Here is a 9,721-nt window from a genome sequence, read left to right on the forward strand (position 1 = left end):
ACCTCCAGTGAGGCAATACCCCTCTTAGTGCCTGTTCATTGGTTAGTTGCTCCAGATGGCCTTGAAGGGTCCTCCAAGTGCCAGTGCTGAGTCTTCACTTCACTTAAAGAGCTTGAGACAGTGGGGAGCCAGTGAATACCAGGCTTCTTGCTCACACCCAACAGATGTCCCAGCCTTCAAGGCCTAAAGTCTCCACTTCTGTCTGGGGTTCTATGCTGTACTGGCTGCAAAGACAGAGACTCTGAGGTCCTAAAAGCTAAAGACCTAAGAACAGCAAAACAGAAACCTCCAGTACTGGAAAATGATGTGTGAGTGAAAGGATTTTTAGATGGTGAGCAGAGTCTGGGTGGGGAATCCACAAACCATCTGACAGCCCTGGCTCTGCCCCTAGGAGTGGCAAACAAAGATGAGATGGTTCAAGGGACCAGAAACTCCCAAAGAAGAACTTCAGGAGGAAACACTCAAGGACAGAGGCAAACCCAAAGGGACTGAGGAGGTCCCTGGCCTCTGGCCATCAGCACAACCAAGGACCTAATATACAACTAAAGGCTTTCATTGGGAAAGGAAAACTGTCAGTCGGAGGTTTTGAGGCTTTATTTCCCCGTGCTGGAAACCTGGGTTGTGTGGTCTGCTTCGTTCCCCAGTTGCTCCTCCCAGTTTATCCTCACACAAATGTGGGACCACCTTGTCCTCCAGCTACCACCGTGCTGGGAGTCCTCTCCATCTGGCTTTCTGTCTCCACCTTCCTACTAGTCTGGATGAATATTTTTTCTTCAACTCCTTGGTTGTTGGACTTCTATACAGTTCAAATTTCTGGCAGTTCTGGTTGTTTTTGGTTTTTAAATTTGTTGTTCCCCTTATTTTGGTTGTACAAGGAGGCACAGTGTATCTACCTACGCCTCCATCTTGGCCAGAAGTTGTGTCTGAAGACTTCTGAATATCTACACCAACTGTTAAATACAATGACGGTATTGGATTCTTAAAACAATTTTATTTTGTGATTGAGAAGACAGGCAGTCAGGGTTGGTGATTGCCTGATGGCCCACAATCCGGCAGCCAGCTGCAAACACAGGGTCCTCTGCTGGCACTTGGTGAGAGCATGCTGACTGGCTGCATGACAGCATGCTTTCATTCCTCCCTCTTCATCTGCCAACTCAGTGACTGGCACACCGTGTGCCACACCTGGGGACTTGGGAGCCTTCATTGGTTCTCCCTTCACCCTTGCCACCACATCGACATATTCTCCAAGTCCTATTTGGTTGTTTCTTTGAAACATTTCTCCTTTCTGCCTTCTCCTCCCCTTCATTCCCACCATCATTGTCTTGATCTGGCTATGACCATTTATGGCCTAGCGCATTGCCATAGCTCTAATTGGAGTCTTTTAAACTCGCTATTTTTTTAAGTACAATTTCCATTTTATTTTTTTTCCAGACAACTTTTCTTCAGTCCTTGAAGACTTGGCTCCTTACATGGGCTTTGGTGGAGGTTACGGGGCAACACTCACAGGTCTAAATGAGGGAGGTGTTCAGTCCTTCTGGGCTGCATGAGAACTCCTGACTACCTTGCTGTGAATAGCACAACTCACATAGTACTGTAGTTTCACATACAGCTTGGGAAGCACATAGGTGTCAAAGACACTTGCTATGGAAATGTCCCTAATGGCTGCTGCCTCTACTATGTTTTGAATGAGGCACTTCCTCTTTTTAAAAAAATATGTTTATTGATTTTAGAGAGACAGGAAGGGGGAGAGAATCATTGACAAGAGAGAGAAACATCAATTAGTTGCCTCCCGTCAGTGCCTCAACTGGGGAATTGAACCTGTTACCTAGATATGTGCCCTGATCAGAAATTGAACCTGCAGTCTTTTGGTTTATGGATAACACTCCAAACAACTGAGCTATCTGGCCAGGGCTGAATGATGACCTTCTTGATGGTCTTGTTGTTGGGCACATATTGGGTGCAGTGAATAGGCTGCACTTGGCCGTGGCCTTTTTTTTTGGCATGACCACTGTTCTTTCTTTATTTGGTCATTGGAAGCAAGGACCTGAGAGAGATAAACTCACTATTTTAATCAAAGATAGCACTCTCTACAAAACAGCTAAATTTAGATATGTACTAGTATTATTATGCACTGCCTTTCAAATGATCCAGGTAGCATTCCTGTACATTAAAAATGTGTAAGCATTTAATTACCATGTGACCCAAAAGGACACAGTTTTATCCCCAATTCATTGTACATTAAATATGTACAGACCTTATTGTCAATCATACCATAATAAAGTGGAAAGGGGAGGACACAGCTTTTAAAAAAACAAAATATGTAGGTAGGCACCTTTGTCAACCTTGATTCATTATTAATTTGCTTCAACCACACTCTCATTAGGTCATAATGAAAACGATCTTTTGTTACATGTTGGATTTTCTTAGACCCCAAAGCTATCGCTAATGCATTTTACTATATCTAGAAGTGGAAAATCATTTTTTCTTTCTATTTTGCTTAAGTTGTTCCCTAGCATATTTAGTTGAGCTTCATTCTGGTTCAGCAGAACAAAGGCTTCCTTGGCTGCTCTGGAGTGAATGTTTGCATTGCCTAACTTTGTGTCGTATTTCCATGAGGAAAATCCTGGAAGTGGTGGGGAAGCAGATTGTACCAGCTCATGGCTTTCCTCCCCAATTATGTGAGGAACAGGCACGGATTTAAAATATAAGGGAGAGCTGAAATAGGGCTTGGAATCCTTTCTTGAGCAAAATAGAATTGGAAGGGAGAACAGTGAAGCAAGACTTGACTATCCCTTAACTTTCTTGGGGATTTCCCCAGTTTTTGCTCAAATCCTCCTTCTATTTCTCTCTCCTCCTTCAATCTTTCTCTCACTGCTTCCCTCCCCCATGCTCCTTTTTGTATTCTGGTAACCACAGGGAATAAATATTAATCTTGTTTCCGGGGACAGTATTTTAATGGAGGAGAGTCCAATAAGCAATATTTCTGGTAAAAATACCTGCTCAACTCTCAACCTTCACTCTTCTCTTCACCCTCTCTTCACCCTTCATGTTCTTTCCTTGTCTCTCAGTATCAAATTTCACTGAATGTCTCTAGGTACAACTTTTCTCCTTTCACTCTGGTGTTTTCAAAATGCTGTATTGCATTTCCATGTTTTTTTACTTTATATCTGGAACTAAAAGTTAAGTTTCATTTGGGCTGAAGGAAAACATATAGAAAAGCAGGCAAATTATTTCAAAGTAAACTATCATTAACATCAGATATGTGCTTGGGTGTAGTCCCTGCCATTTGGCCAGCTGTGAAGTCTTATACAGAGTAGTAATCAGTCAATACTCTCCTCAGGTTTGAAAGCTTTTTTTTTTACCTCAAGAGAAAAGTAAACTTTTATTCTTACTTGATGAGCTTTGTCTCTACTCAACTAACTAGAAAATAAGGTAATTTTTTCTTTCACCTTATGCATCCAAGAAAGGAGTTTGGAGCAAGGCCAAATCATCCCAGCCTTTGCCCTCAATTGCAAATATGTGGAGTGAGTGTCTCTTAGTTTAGGAGTTTGCACTGCTCAAGAGTTTCCACAAACACAAAGTTGAGAAATACTTCATGCTGGAGAGGGTGCAAAAAGCAAAGGACAAACTGGTTGTTCCCTGAAGTACAGACATTACTGTGTTGCTTAACTTGTTCCATATTGGCTCCCTTGTGGGATTGGCTGACCTAAGAGTTGCTCTTCTCTATTTGGTGAGTTACTTAGCTTTTCTGGAACCTAATTTCCTCATTTTTAAAATTAGGGAACACATGTTCCCTAAGATCCTTTCATCTTGACTGTTCTATGAGTTAATTGATAAGATTTGTTTTCCAATAAGCACACACCCAAAATAGTGCTGCAGTCCTCAGGGTAGACCTTACAGAAAAATTTCTATAATTGTTTTTTTTAAATGTAATCTCTAGTCTATTTTTTTAAGATTTTATTTATTTATTTTTAGAGAGGGAAGGGAGGGGGGGAGAGAGAGAGAGAGAGAGAGAGACAGAGAGAGAGAGAGAGAGAGAGAGATAGAAACATCAATGTGCGGTTGCTGGGGGTCATGGCCTGTAACCCAGGCATGTGCCCTGACTGGGAATCGAACAGGCAATGCTTTGGTTCGCAGAAATTTCTATAATCTTGTAATCACCCCAAATGAGGGGGGACTATTTGAGAAAAGGAGGCCTTCCTTCCTTCCTTCCTTCCTTCCTTCCTTCCTTCCTTCCTTCTAGCCTAAATTACCTTCTACAATTCTACAATCTTTTGCCTTTTGAGGCTAGAGTTGACTTTTATAAACAGTCATTTGAGCCAAGTCTTGTGAATAAGGGAGTGATCAAGCACGATTCCACAACTTTGGCTACAACAGTCTTCCAGAGAGTGTGCTGTGAACTCTGAAATGCTTACTGTCAACCACCAGGCCACAGTTCATATTTCTTACCAAATTCGGAATTGCCTGTGAAAAATATCCTAATGTTAAAGGAGTAAAGAACTAGGGCCTTCCTTTTCTTTTAGACCATTTTTCTTGGTTCTGGAATTTTTAACTGCTGAACTTTTAACTGATCTCTTGTTTTGGTTATACTAGACACTCCCGCTGCTTTTTTCATTAGAACTTGATTTGTCTATCTCTTTAGGGAGCTCTTTGGTGTTTTATTTGTCAAAATGAGTGGACTAATAATTGCAGAAACATTCTACATGTTCTGGTGTACTTTAAAAATTTAAACAAACAAGCAAAATATAACCAAAGACACTGATATAGAGAACAGGCTGACAGTGACCAGAGGGGAGGGGAGGGAATTTCAGGGGAATAGGGGAAGGGTTTACAGGAACAACTATAAAGGACACATGGACAAAAACTAGGGGTGGGGGGTGGAAGTGGGAGGGAGGCAGGGAGGGCTGGGGGTGGGCTGGGATGGGAGTAAAAGGCAGAAAACTGTACTTGAATAACAATTAAAATAAAAAATAAAAATAAATAAAAATAATTAGACCAAATCTTTATTTACAATTCACTTTTCAGTTTTCATCAAAGCAGTTAACCATTGTTTAAAGAGAATGGAATTTTTTGGCTTTTTCACTGTTTTCATAGGTTACAGGGGGCCAGCATGGGCATGGGTGAGTGTTACCAGCTGATGTTTTCTAGCCCCGTACACCTAGGATAACATTTCTAACCACTTCATTGTGCAGATAGAATGAAAAGGCACTTGGTAGGGGGTTATTTTGGGAATTCAAGTATCATGTGGGTGGCTGGATTTACAGGGCCTTTTGCTTTTATATCACCTGCTATAGATAAAGGCATTAAAAGAGCTTTTTAAAAAATGATTGGCTCTGGCTGGGTAGCTTGATTGATTGGGGTGTTACCCAATGGGCCAAGGTGGCTGGTTTGATTTCTGTTCAGAGCACATGCCAGAATGAACCAATGAATGCATAAATGAGTGGAACAATAAGCACTTTTTCTCTCTTTCTCCTTTCCTCTCTCTCTAAAAATCGATAAAGTTTTTTTTTTTAAAAAGATTGAGAGTCATTAATTACAAATTTAAACAAACAACAAATTCCAGAATCCTTCCCCTCTCAGCCCCAGGCATTCTAATAAGCCTTGAGGCCCTCATTGTGAGGTTACAATCAGTGGCCAGGGCCAGTTCTGCAGGTTCTCTGGTATGTGGTGAGGGTTGCTGTGGAGCAACAGGCTTCCTGGGGCTGTGTCAGCTTGTCAGTAAATGGAAGGTCATGTCAATATTCATGAAGATAGCCTCACCTGGCTATTGTAGGATCTTCCACCCTTAAAGGGAGCCTTCCACTGGTGTTCCTGAGAACTAGCAGGTTTGCTACCCTAGAACACCTATCATGTTCTTTCCCCTGCTTTGGCCTCTTTGGTTGACATCCACAGCCCCTTGGCAGGCCTTAGCCCTAGCTGGGATAGCAGCATCCTTGTAGATACTGGTGTCCCTTCCTGCTGAGGGTGCTGTGCTCTGAAACTCCTGGAGTTAAAAATTGCTTCAAGTGTCAATATTAGTAAAGGTCCTATGGGCAAGCACCACAATCCACTTTGGCTAATTTACAAAGAAAAGGAATTTATTAAGAAGATATTGGATAGTTTGCAAAATTCCTGGATGGTCAGGGAAAATATGATGTAAGCTCTATAAACAGCAACAAAAGCCCAGATCCCATCTGGGAGCTGCTAGTGAAGCTCCACCACTGGCAAAGACACCACTCCCTGATCCCCTGTTGACACCTGGCCTTCTCCCACTGGCACCAGAACCCTGTCACTGTCACCTTCAGAAAGTAGACATAGATCCTGCCACTGCATCTACGCTCCCTAACAGGCCTGTGGGTCTCCCCACATTCTAACTCTAGCAGTGCTAGGAAAAGCAACTGTCTGGTGTTTTCAGCTCTTTCCATGGGAGGTGGGCTCTGCCTCCTTATGTGGAGATTGACCAAATGTAGGAGAGATTTAGATCCTGTGAACCTAAAAGAGAACCAAATGTCCACTGCAGGGGAGCTAGATCCCTGATGCTGTTGATACTCTGAGTCCCTCAGCCACCTTTGAACCACATTGACACTTATGGTTAAGGTGCATGGTGTGGACACCAGTGGCCATTGAAGTACTTGTGACAATTGCTCCTTCAGCCTCCAACTGTGGGCTCTCCTTTTCCAGGGTCAGAGTGGACTCTGGGTGAGCTAGCCCTTCATGACCCTCTTTACCTCCTTAAAATCATCTACTGAATTCTGTTCCTGGTGGGGCCATCTCACCTGTCCAGGGCAACAGTTCTCCCACCACATCAGCAGTCGAGGAAATCATGAAAACTTTCTCCCAAATATATGGCCACTTCCTGAACAGAGAAGTGATTACAGAGGTTCTGGTAGGTGTGGCAGGGTATCCTGGCAGTCAGGAGCCAGGACTTAAATGTGTTCAATGTCTGTGTCTAAATGGCTCCCTTCTTCTTAAGTATCCATCTGCATCTACTGACCTAAACGGGGGACTCTGAGGGAAAACCAGCTTCAACCCTGTCCACCATTTAGAACTATGTGAATGTGTAGGAAGGACTTTCTGGGACCCAGTGGAAAGAGACTGTGGAGCCTACCAGATTCCTAATTGCACTGCTGTGCTAGCCAGATGTTTAAACAGGATCAGGGTGAGGAGAGAGGAGCAGGAGTACCAGGGGAACAGCACTGGGTCTCATGTCAGAACCATTCTGAGAGAGTCTTTACCCGAGAAGAGAAACAGATGAGAAAATGATGAGAAAAATTATCATTTGAAAAATCATTTCAAATGATGAGAAAATCATGAGAAAATGATTTTACTACACAATTCACCATTTTGGGGCCCAGGCAACAACCTCCACAACTGAGTGCAATACTGAGGGAAGGAGTTGTTTGCTTATTTGTTTGTTTTACCTGCTTCATGGCTGGTGGAACCAGTGGGTCTTTGCCCCTCTGGAGTGAAGTAATAGCAGGATATGGGGGAAGATCAGCTTAGAGATGGCTGCTCTGTGGGCATGCTGGTTTGCCTGCCGTAGCCTGGGCTTGGTAGCAGTAATGATGCTGAGGCAAACAGCAGCAGTGGGTTGTAAGTAGCCAGTGTGGGATCTACTCACTGGCACCTCTGAGAAGCTGTGGGTGCCAGCAGCTGCAGAATCTGGGCTCAGCCAGCAGGGACACTAGCAATGGTGGGAGATTTATAGACAACGACAGTGATTCAGGGAAATAGAGGTCAAAGGCAGTGGTGTACTTGGGCTCAGAGAGGCATTTCCGAGAACCTGTGAAGGCCCTGACTGCACAGTCTTGGTTAAGTGAGCAATAAAAAGGTTGATGATGATAATGGGGAAAATAACAGGTAGTATTTATGGAGCATGCACTATTCTAAGTGCTTTCCATGTGTTTATTCACTTAGTTCTCACTACAACCCTGTTAGGTATATATTATTATCATCCTCCTATTACAGATGAGAAACTTAGTTTTGTAATGTGGCAGACTGCATTTCCCAAAGATGGCTGCCATGCCTCCTAACCCACATGTTATTCCACATGTGACTTTGGTCCTCCAACCTTGAGAGATGGGCCTATTCCTCTCCACTTGAATCTGTGCAGGCCTCTGACTCTCTTGTAACCTACAGAATGCAGCAGAAATGAGGTAATATGACTTCTTCAAGACTAGGTCAGAAAAGGGAATACACTCTTCATCTTATTTACTGGAATACTTTTCCTGGAGCCCTGAGGCTGCCATGCTGTGTGAAAGCTCAAACTAACTCACATGGAATAATCACACAGGCAGGTCCTGAAACTATGTGAAGAGGGAGAAAGATGTACCCAGCCAGCCTAGCTGCTCCATCACGACTCTGTTCCCATTCCAATTGCTGTCTGATTTCAATTACATGAGACACTGAGACAACCAAGTTCTTCCTGAACTTCCAACCTACAGTAACTGTGATAAATAATAAAATAATTGTTGCTGTTTTAAGCCAGTAACGTTTGGAGTAACTTGTAATGCAGCAATACATAAGTAACAGGTAACTTGCCCATAGCTCGTATGTGGTAGAGCTGAGATTTGAACCATCAGTCTAGTGAACCAAAGGATAATACATGCACCCATGAACACACTTTTTTGGTGGGGGAATCTCCCAATATACCTGGGGAAGGAAAGTGATTCTTGCATAATCATCTGGTGTTTAAAATTCACAAGATTCAGTTATAACTTTAATGTGATCTTTTTTGTACCTATATATTGTTGGGGTCTACATTTTAAATTGTTAAATGTTCTTCTAAATAAATACACAAATTAATGTGTTTCATGGAGGTCCTGGAATATAGATCCAAAATTAAATTTGAGATACTATTTACCCCCAATATGATCATTTCGGTTTTCAGATGAGATTGGGCACATTCAGGGTGGTATGGCTGTAGACTTTTTTGGTTTTCAAATAGCAGTTTATTTTAAGCCATTGCTTCTGGAAGGATTTATTTTTCACTGAAGGCTACATTTTTCTTTTACCCATAGAAACAAAGATTAAGATAACAATTGTTAGCATTTATTGGGCACTTACTATGTGCCAGGCACCATGTATTTAATCCTCCCCAAATCCTCTCAGACAGGTCCTATTGCTGTCTCCATTTTATAAATGAAGATACTGAAGCAGAGGAAGGATAAATACCTTTCCAGAAAAATGCAGCCAGCAAGGAGGTAGAGCTGTGCTTCCAACCCTGGTTCTAAACCTACACAATACTGTCTGTCTGCCCTTAGTCTGGACCAATTCCTGTGATGCTCAGAATGTGCCATCATACAATATGCTTGTGTGAAGTGTATTTGTCATGTAAAAGATCAGGCTTAGCTTGTTCTGTGTGCAACTCGTGGCCAAAAGGTCACTCGAAGAGGCCTTGGTCCTAACATACAGAGGCCTCTTCTACAAAATATTTTGTATGCCAGCAAGAAAAGGTCACCACTCAATTATGAAGGAAGATAAAGCTTTTTGTCAATTATTTTTGAATAATTTGTTCTTGAGCATCCTGTGAATTGTTGGGGAATTCATATCATGTCTTTGGAAGTCATTAGGAAGTTTTAAAATAAACAAAGTGATAAACACTCATAGGAGTTATATTTGAAGACAACTGTTTTTAGCACATAGTCCCACTAGGAATTCAGTATCTTGGCAGAGGTTTATTTATTATGTTTTACTTTAAACAGAAAGCATTCACATTGATTAGCTCAAAAGTGTTCTTGGC

General features: G+C 42.3%; 1 pseudogene; it reads right to left on the reverse strand.

Moving 5' to 3' along the window:
- Positions 1-1,465: 1,465 nt before the first annotated feature.
- LOC123806464 lies at positions 1,466-2,031 on the reverse strand (annotated as a pseudogene).
- Positions 2,032-9,721: the final 7,690 nt, after the last annotated feature.

Source organism: Phyllostomus hastatus, unplaced genomic scaffold (genome assembly GCF_019186645.2).
Source record: "Phyllostomus hastatus isolate PE091 unplaced genomic scaffold, TTU_PhHast_1.1 phas_scaffold_385, whole genome shotgun sequence".
NCBI classification, from domain to species: Eukaryota; Metazoa; Chordata; class Mammalia; order Chiroptera; family Phyllostomidae; genus Phyllostomus; species Phyllostomus hastatus.